Source organism: Malus sylvestris, chromosome 10 (assembly GCF_916048215.2).
Source record: "Malus sylvestris chromosome 10, drMalSylv7.2, whole genome shotgun sequence".
Classification (NCBI taxonomy): domain Eukaryota; kingdom Viridiplantae; phylum Streptophyta; class Magnoliopsida; order Rosales; family Rosaceae; genus Malus; species Malus sylvestris.
The window spans coordinates 13,960,693-13,970,749 of record NC_062269.1 but is presented as its reverse complement, the minus strand read 5'-3'; the positions used below and the strand labels follow the sequence as shown (position 1 = coordinate 13,970,749).

The 10,057-nt window shown below is 37.4% G+C and overlaps 1 pseudogene; it reads right to left on the bottom strand.

The window, feature by feature from the left end:
* Positions 1-3,724: 3,724 nt before the first annotated feature.
* Positions 3,725-5,151, bottom strand: LOC126584259 (protein CYPRO4-like; annotated as a pseudogene).
* Positions 5,152-10,057: the final 4,906 nt, after the last annotated feature.

The window sequence follows — 10,057 nt, the reverse complement described above, 5'->3', positions numbered from 1 at the left end:
TAAACGAAAAGCCAATGGCTCTATTGACAGCCACAAAGCTCGTCTCGTCACGAAAGGGTTCAATCAACAAGTTAGGCTTGACTACGACGAAACCCTTAGCCCTACTGTTAAACTAGGTACTATCCTACCATTCTTGCCTTTGTGGTTTCAAAAAATTGGCCATTGCAGTAACTTGACGTCCAGAATGCTTTCCTGAATGGAATTCTTCACGAGAAAGTTTATATGAAACAACCGCTTGGCTTTGTTGATTCCAAACACTCTTAGTATGTTTGTCACCTTCACAAGGCTCATTATGGCCTCAAACAAGCACCCCGCGATTGGTTTCAGTTTTTAGCCCCATTCCTGCACACTCAAGGCTTTTTCCATAGCAAATCGGATGCATCTTTGTTTGTTTACCACTCCTCTACATACCTACTATATGTTTTGGTATACGTTGATGATCTCATTGTCACATGTTCAAACAATGATGCTATTCACAGGTTCATTGATATCTTTCATGGAGCATGTCAACTTTAGTGTTGCATTAATCCAAGGGATAAATGTAAATTGTACAACAATAGGGTAGAATGGCCATTAGGGGTCACATGGTAAGTTACATTTGATGAAGGATGTAATGAACAAGTAAAAGGATGATGTGATATGGAATTGTGTGGCTAAATCTTTGATTTTATTATCATATTTTCTAGCGTGTGTAAAATGGCGCTGCTTAACTGGCATAATACAATTCTATTCTGGGCAACGGTGGTTGTTGCTCACCCCTCACCCTTTTATTTTTCAAATGAGTTATTTGGCAAGAGAGGTGCTAAATGAGCTGAGGTTGTGTTAGGCGAGGAATGTATGGGTTTTATTTATTTTTGTACACTTGTAAGTTTTTCTGGATTATTGGAATAAGAGAAGTTTGTTTTTCATTTTTTTTTTACTTTTACTCGCACGTCGGGCATGGGGTTAAATTTTCCACTGACACGGGGTCCAGGGTGTGACAAAGATGCTTTTAGACCATCTCTAAAAGAGATGTCAAATTTTAAATTTTAAAGCTTATGCAACCTCTGATTTTTTTTATTATTTTATTCTCCACTTTAGACTATTATTTACTTTCATAATTGTAATAAATATCTTTAAAACCAAAAATAGATTTGAAGTTACTGTCAAATTTGACAACAACTATCTTTGCTATCAATTCATATCATGCCACATAGGAATTGACATTTCAGTTGCAAAACACTAATGCTGTTTTTTTTTTTTACCATTATTGTTGATGTGGACTTTTTGACTCTTTCTTTACAAATGCTCTTAGCTCACTATTTTTTTAATTACATATCTCACAATATTCTACTCTAAGCAGAGGCGTGAAGTGGGCCAAGCCACACTTATGGGTCTACAACAAGGTAGAAAATTCCACACATAATTATACCACATCCACCTCGCCATCTATGAAAGAAAAATATTCTCTCACATTTTAGTCAATACGTGGTTATTTAATAACGTTCATTAAATTTAAGGTTGTTGTAGTTCTAACTTCGTTAGGAGTGTGATTGTGTAAACCTTAGTAGATTATGTGTCTGATTATGTGAGATTTCTTAGATCTTTCTTTGTTGTACTTATATTACTTGGAGAGCAAGATTTCTCTTCCTTATCATTGTAAATAAAGGCCCAAAGGGTTGAGAAATCACACTACAGACCAATCATTAATCTTCAAGAATAAAGGCAAAGCTCAAACCAATCAAGCTTCTACTGATCTTGGTATGTGTTGCCATTGTGGTTCCAAAGATTATGTTGGAAATGTGCCCTAAAGCCAATCATATGATGATACTTTACGTACATTTCACATGTTAAACTAATCTAGTTTAATATAAAGGGCAAAGATTATTGTTTAAGCCGTCTCATATAAATGTTATATGCTTAAACGATAAAGTCCAAGGAATATGTGATTGGGAGAATGTAATCTAATGAAGTTAGATTCATGAGACCATTCTTTCGTAGACACATCCTAAATGTTCCTGATCATAGGATTGCCAATTGGGCATTGACAGTCCATCAAGATCGGTACGTGCTATGTCTTCTCTCAGGGAGAGTGACTAGTCTCGAGTCATTGGTGTGTGTGACATCAAGACAAGTACGTAGGTGCTCAATAGAGAATGAGTTCACTGAACGTGATCGACGAAGAGTTCTCATACTCATGTCACATGAGAACTCATGGTTGGGATAATGCAAAGTAGTCATTTGACCTGAGGCATCATAGTTGTCTTGTGGTTAAGTCCTTGATCTTTGATTATGTCAAAGTCACTCCATCAGGAGGGTGTCCACGGCATCGTTGGAGTTAAGCCACTTAGCCATGGAGGCAAGTGAATGCGCAACAAGGGATCTCTAACCTTCAAACTGTTTGAGGGAGAATACTCTATGATATGATTTAGAATCTCTGGCCAGAGTATGAATGAGATTTAGAAAAGTCGTTCTAAATCACATTCAAGGAAATCATATAAGCACACGAATCACATTGGATAGTAGACATGAACATATAAACTATCAAACCAAACAATGTGGTCAAGAGTATTAGATTAGAGAAAGACCGTATTGCATTTGTAATCCCAAACTGAATAGGTTCTCTAACCTCTTCTGATTAGCTTGGGTAACCATGATATGCTGCTAGGTGTCACTCATGGTTTGTGGAAGCCCTAAACGTGTGTAATCACTAAAGGGAGAATTGAAAGTAAGTTTCAATTCACAATCGATGTAAAATGGTTTTAATCGCCCACTGCCTCGCTAAAAGGAACCTAATGGATCGCACACCATAAGAGGTGGAGATTGGAGATTAAACGGAGATGAGTAAGAATGATTAAATGGTTTAATCATTTATTTATGGCAAGGATTAATTAATATGTTAATTAATCAAACGAATAAGTTCGTTAAAGACCTCGGTATAGTTTTGGACCTTAAGGCCCAATGGGCTTTGAACGTCAAGCCCATTAACTTAAGTTGTATGACAATTTAATGAATAAAGATTCAAAAAGGCCCAAAAGCCCAAATCCCTTTAGGTGGCCGGCCATGAAGGAGAAAATTGGTTTTGGTTCTTTAGGTCACTTATTTGAAGAGACTATATAAAGGACTTTATAGCTAAAATTCATAAGGGCTTCTTTTTGGAGAAAATTGGTGAGAACATGTCTCTCCTTTTCTCTCTAGGAGGAAGGTCACTTTGGAGGGTACATCTAGCAATCCTACTACTCCAAGGTCACTCATATCTTCTCCAATCTAACCTTGGTGAAGAGACTTAGAGGTTCCCTATTTTGGGAACTTGGAGAAACCTATTCTTCCATCCAAATCCATAGATTTAAGATGCAAGGAATGAAGGCCCTCTCTTTGGGTGATTAGCCTTTGCTTATGCAAAGAGGAATCTTCAAAGGTATCAATTTCAACTCACTTTGTTTTGAGTTGATTAATGGTTCACCAATCTACTAGGCTTTGAATTTCTTGGTTAATGTTTTGTTTTTAAGTGCATGCTAGCATGATTCCGCCTTTAATTGTTAATTGCATGCTATATGATGTTGCTTAAATGAACATGTTTTCACAAAATATTCCTTCAGATTATAGGTCCCACATTTGCCCAACTTCTCCTCAAGCCATTGCTGATATCTTTAACGTCGTAAGAAGAGTGAGACAAATTTTGCTTGAGGGGATAACCCCGAAGATACCACCATGGAGATTTCTGACTTCCAAGAGGCATCTGTTCCTATGGAAGATTATTGTCCGTGCCAGCCAAATGTGAGTCCAAAGGGGTGAGTTTCAAAAGCCTGGGGGTCAGTATCTTGTTTCCAAACCAACTGCTAAATCCAATCTTGGTATTTCCATCTTTCTCAGTGAACATAGTGCAAATTAGTACCAAATACGTGTTAGTGGTGCCTAACACCAACTTCCCATCAAAGTTACATCAATAAGCGTAATGGGAGGACTGAGACCAGGAAAATCATTTTTTGCATGCCTTATGGAGGTCTTGGAATACAACCTTATCTTTCTTTCCAGAGCCCCTAACAACAATGGAGCCATCTCTATTGGTAGAAAATTATTGAAAATTGATCCCTCGAGAAAACTGATGCCCTTGGGTCCAATGCAGGACTGGGGAATTCGCATTAGCAATGTTCTGAACCATTCCAGCACTGTCGCGCATATCACACTGACAAAGCTTGTTATCATCCAAACCCAAAAAGGTCGATTCTGAAAGATCTAATTATGACCCTTTAGTGTCATTAGTGATATCTCTCATTGTAATATATGTTCCATCCTTTTGAAACTTCCATTCTGAGACAGTCTTGCCCGTCTCAATGTCAAGCTATTGAAGCCCATTAGATTGAGGCTTACCTTCCTTTGATGGACACATAAGTAGCTTATTAATCTTAGCCATCATTACAAAGCCTTATTTGGTGTCGATTTCCCCAAACTCGAACCTCTAGTATCGAATTTCCATACACTCCCTTCCCATGAATGCTATGGTTGAAATTCTGGTAGACCTGAACACCATTCTCATTGACCAAAAAGCTATTGTCCAATGTGCGAAAGAGTTAAGCTCTGGACACCTCCACTGGTAGCCTCCTCGAACTCCTCCATCTAGTCGTGGCCGGACCGCCCCAGCGTGGCTGACTTTGGGCTTTTCTTGTAATCCTCATAGTCCCATGCTGAATCATCAATCGCCTCCAACTTAAACTACCCAAGAAAATCCTTACCGTAAACCTTGACCTTGTTTTCATCCATGGCCTCGAGTCTTCTGTACACATTCTCGAACAAGTAGTCCTGAAACTCCATCACGAACATTTGGTACTGCTCGTCGATGTAAAATTTAATAAGAGCCCAAACGCCATTGGACACAAAGTCGATAGATACCCTAGCTCGGACTTTTAAGCCAACTTTCGGAAACCACTCCTCCTCACGGTCTATTTTTTTGTCATCATCGTATTCAAGGTCGTCGTCAACATTAGAGGTCTTGAAAAAGGAGTAGGCAATCTTCTCGGAGACGATCCACTTGGCCTTAAGAGTGGTATCGCCGACGTGGAGGTAAAGCTTGATAGCGTTCAAGCCTTGCGCGGTGGAGGCAACTAAAAAGAAGGATGAAGGAGAGGCGTACTTAAGTTTAAGGGCTTTGAGCCTGGCGTCGACGTCATCGATAGTGGAGTTTAGGATTTTGGATTTGGGTTTCAAAGTAGCAATTTGTTATGGCTTGTAGTCGGCCTTTACGTCGTCGTATTAGTCCTCCTCCTTCGATTGATGTTCTTCCTCATCCGACTCGTAGTCGTCGATGTGATCCTCATGGCTCTGAGCGGGTCCCATGAATTTTTGGAAATTCAAAATCCGACTTATCGCGGAGAGATGAGTAAGAGTGAATTTTTGGAGAATTTGGGAAATAAAAGCAATTGGCAGAGAATTTTAAGAAATGCGAAGTATGAAAGTTGTGAAATGGTAGGAGTGATGACACAGTTGGGTTGTGAATTGGGTTGGTTTTGCCCTTCTGTTATATTTGTTTTTCTTTCCACGTGTAGCGTTGATTTGATGTGGTGGTTGCTTCTTGGCTAAGGAAGTGATTTGGTGTGGTGGGAAAATACTTCTCGCGGTAAAAAAAAATTGATAGAAGTGTTCTAGTCTTAATTATTTAGTAATGTGATCGTGTAAACTCTTGTCAAATTTTTAAGAAATTGTTATGGAATTCTACTATCTTTTTTGTTTATATTGTCTTATTTAAGTTGTAAAATATTAGGGTAAGGAATTTACCTTCTCACCATCATAAATAAAGGCAAAATGAGATGAGATCAAACATTCCTCAAAATTATGTCAACTCTCTCTTGTCGTCTCTCTTGCCACTACTCCCCTTCTCCTTGCCCTATAATTCCTCAATTAAATAGGCCTACTGTGGATGGAAATCTTCGTCATTTCTTGCCTTGACGAAAATGGATCTGCAAAACAATCAACACCTTTGATCAAAGACCTAAGTCTCATGTGCCCACGAGCTGGGGGGTTAGGCCAATGTTGTGTTCTTTTTTTAGTGCAAATATAAGGATAGTATAATGGCACAAGTAAGGGTGTCGAACCACAGGGACTGATTAGACCTCTACAAATTACTAGCTTTATGTGAACCCTATCTAAACAATGAAACTAACAAATTGAGTTTGGATTTTGATTTGAAGAGTAAAGTAACTTAAAATGCAAGAGAATGTAAATATGAATAATAGAATAATTCAGAAACGATAGGAATGGAACTATGGATACTGATTTCACCATTACAAGTGAAGTCCATGAAAATTAAATCAAAACGCATTCAGCTCTCCAATCTGCAACTAGAGTTCGTTTTACTCATTTATGATCATCCATTTGATGTGTGGTTGTGATCAAGTACTCCTAATCTGCAACCTAGTTGTGATGCTCAACTTAGATTACCAAATAAGAATGCATTAAGAAAAAGAAAACTTCAAAGAACTAGAGAAATCACATGGCAGGATGTGTGCATGGCAGTTTCTTCATTCATTGACTTGTCCACCATGATTAAGTGATGTGAAATATTCTAACACTCAAATTAAACCCTATTGTTGACAATTGTAGTAAAGATGAAGGTAGGGATCATTTTATACCGGGGATTAACTAGGGATGCTAATCTATTAAAAACTGACTTAAAAACACAAAATTAAACTTAAAAACATAAAACTAGACTCTAAGATTCTTAACTAGACTTATATGACTCAAAACAAACTAAACTAACTCAAAACAGCACAAAACAATAAAAAAGACTCAAAACTAACTCTAAAGAGTTATTTGGACGAATTTAAGACTTACTTAACTCAAAACACTGAATTGGACAGATTCAAACACTCTTCTAACTAATCTAACACACTTAATTAAAGGGGGGATTGACTTGGACGAAATTAACTAAAACAAATAACTTGCAGAAACAAAGCAAGGTAAAAACGAATTTAGGTGAATTCAAGGGTGAAAAGCTAGCTAGAGGATTCTTCTCCACACATGAAACATATGCAACATAAATTGATTTCCAATATTGTTTCTTTAAACCACGAACGACAATGCCCCAAATTAATTATGAAAAGCACAAATTAATTTTCAGATTTTCCTAAGTTCATTGAATTGGATGGAATATGCATCGGCAACCAAATTATTCTTCTCAAGTTCCCTATATGAACAACATGATAGAGATACAATCAAAGATCATTAAGTTCTATGAAAATCATAAGCATTGACATGACATTTGTAACTATGAACTGCATGATACTCCTGCCATGGATTTACCTAACACGATTGTGACTAGCAACCTCCACTACTTGTAAATATAAGTTCATAACGACTAAGTGAAACTCTCTTATACTTGAGCATTAGATTCATGCATGCAAATTAAGTGTGCACCCCTAATCAACATACATAAATAAGTTCTCAATCAATCAGATAAGTAAACCACATTCATGTTTTACGAAACAAAAAATGAAGGTAATCAATTCATATCAAACATATGTCCATGGCTTCGAATTCACCTCTAACTAATAAGAAAATTAGTTACACATGTTCATAACAATTGAAAAGCAATATGAAATAAACATGGAAACAAAACAAGGGAAGAAAGAACTCTAGAAACTCCAAAGGATGCAGGTAGGCTTGCGCACACTCCTCCTTTTCCAATGGAAGCCACGACAAGGTCTTGTCCTCTCTCCTCTGCGGCAAAATATGGATTTCTGAATGGGTGGTGGTGTAGAACGAATTATGGTGTGGTGGGTGGTGTTTTTGCGACTGAAAGGGGTGTAGAATTATATGGGGGGTGGTGGTGCAAATTTATGGCTGAAAACACATATTTATAGCCTAGGGTTTTGACAGATTCTAATGGGAAAAGGCTTAGGATTTTCGGCAAAGGCTTGGGCCTCAATCCAAGGGGGAAAAGAACTAGGGTTTGTGCAGATTTTAGGGTTTCTAGAAGGGTTTGGGGTGCCGCTTTTGTAGGGAATTCTAGAAACAATGTTATGTGGCTGATTTCTAGAAGAACAAGGCCTAAAAACATGCAACACCAATGTAGGAACATATAAGGCCTTCTAGAAAGGTTTCTAGGTGATTTAAATCAGAAATTACCTCCCCCTTGCAGTAGGAATTAAGTTAGGAAAAGATTAGGATAGGATAGGATAAGATAATGTTAGTTACAGTTTGGATAAGATAAGGCAGTTTGAATAAGGTTTGGATAATGTTCCTTCTTTCTTGCTGATTCCTTATCTTCCAAGTTTTGAAATAATTTCTCTAGATTTGTAACACATTCCTAGCCTCATTTAAGCATAAAGAATGTCCATCCAACTTGGTCCACATGCATGCAATCCAATTCAGCCCAAAACTACACCAAAATGCACTTTCTTGCCAACTTTGCCATTAGGACCTACAAACACACGAAAATAGCTTAAAACACTATAATAAACACAAACTCGCTTTGAAAATGCAAGAAAACAAGCTAACTAAGTCGCATAAATATGCTCCTATCATTAAGCATGATGTGTGCTATAACCATGATCAAATAATATGTAAGAAACCCTAATGGTGATCAAACATTAAGATTAACAAACAAATTAAACTATAAAATCAATGAATGAAACAAGAATACATATTGGTAATTTGAATACTTTAACTTAATAACAACGAGTAGTTTTGCAAGGTTACATTGAAATCCCCAGCTATGAGCTTAATTACACAACATGATTACATAATATATAAATATCAAGAACAACATGAGTAAAACTAAAGTTCACAGAAGAAACCCCCTTGAAGCAATTTTGATGTTGAACTTCTCCAAGAATAGCACGGTTGCATGGTTTCTTCGGTGGCAGTGGATGGTGGAGGGAAATAGGGTTTTGTTTATGAAAGAAAGGCCAAAGAAAGGGTAGAGAGTAAGCTCTGGGAGACCCCAAGGGGGGGCTTGTGTAAAAGTGATTTGAAACCCTAGTATTTATATGCTAAATGAGGCTGCAAGATATTCCAAAGTGATCCCAGCAACTTAGCCTTTATTTTGCACGTTTTTGCCTTATTTGGCATCTCCAAATCAGGTTAGATATCCCAATTCCTTTCCCATTTTGTTCCTGGTCTTCTAACATGCCAGATTTGTCTTGGATTCTTTATTTGGGCTTCAAAACAAGCCACTAAACTTCTTTCCACCTTTGAATAAGGGTCAACCCAAAAAATGGCACGTTTTCATTTCTTTTGCCTTCAAATTGATCCTAAAGTACATGTAACTGCACATTGACACAAAATAAGGTAAAATGCAACCCGTTTAACTCAAAAACATAAGAAAGAGACTAGAAATGGATGGTATAAATGCATGAAATATATGAGTTATCAGCCAATGATCTTTGATGCCTAAGTTAGTTTCTCTGAAAATAGTATGTGTTTAGGGCTTTTAGGGGTAGCAAAAGCTTACCAAAATTTGGTAGAGATGGAGGTATTTATAGGAGGAGGGGTCGACCATGGTGTTAGGGTTTTACCCTACACATGGCATCATCCTATTGGCTAAGGTTTATGGAAAGAATATTCTCAAGATATTAAATAGGAAATAATATCTTGAGATAATAGTGTAAATATCCCTAATTGATTTAAGTAGGGATTACTTACTTGAACGGAGTCAATTTTCAATTGGGAATGAATTAAAGATAGGATTTGGTAATTAAACCTTATCTTTAATGCCTTGAGTTTTCCTTGTCATGGGCAGGTGAGCAATGACAGTCGTATTCAGCTACTTGGACCTTCAAAGGTGCTAAGCTGCGTGTGAGAGTATTTGAGAAGCCCACCCATTTAATGAGGGCAATCTTGTCTTTCTTGAACAAAAGTCCATGTGTCACCTCTAGGATTTTTGAGTTTATTTTAGGCTCCACACCTACAACAACATGTTATCAACACGCTCTAGCTTAACGCCAAGGAAACCGACGTTAAGGAACTTAAGGTTCGTGGATAAGTTCTTCTACAAATTCAAAGGCTCAATTTTGTTTTCTGCCAATCAGGTTCACCTAAAATCTATGTTTGATATTTTCAACTACTATGATGCATGAAAACA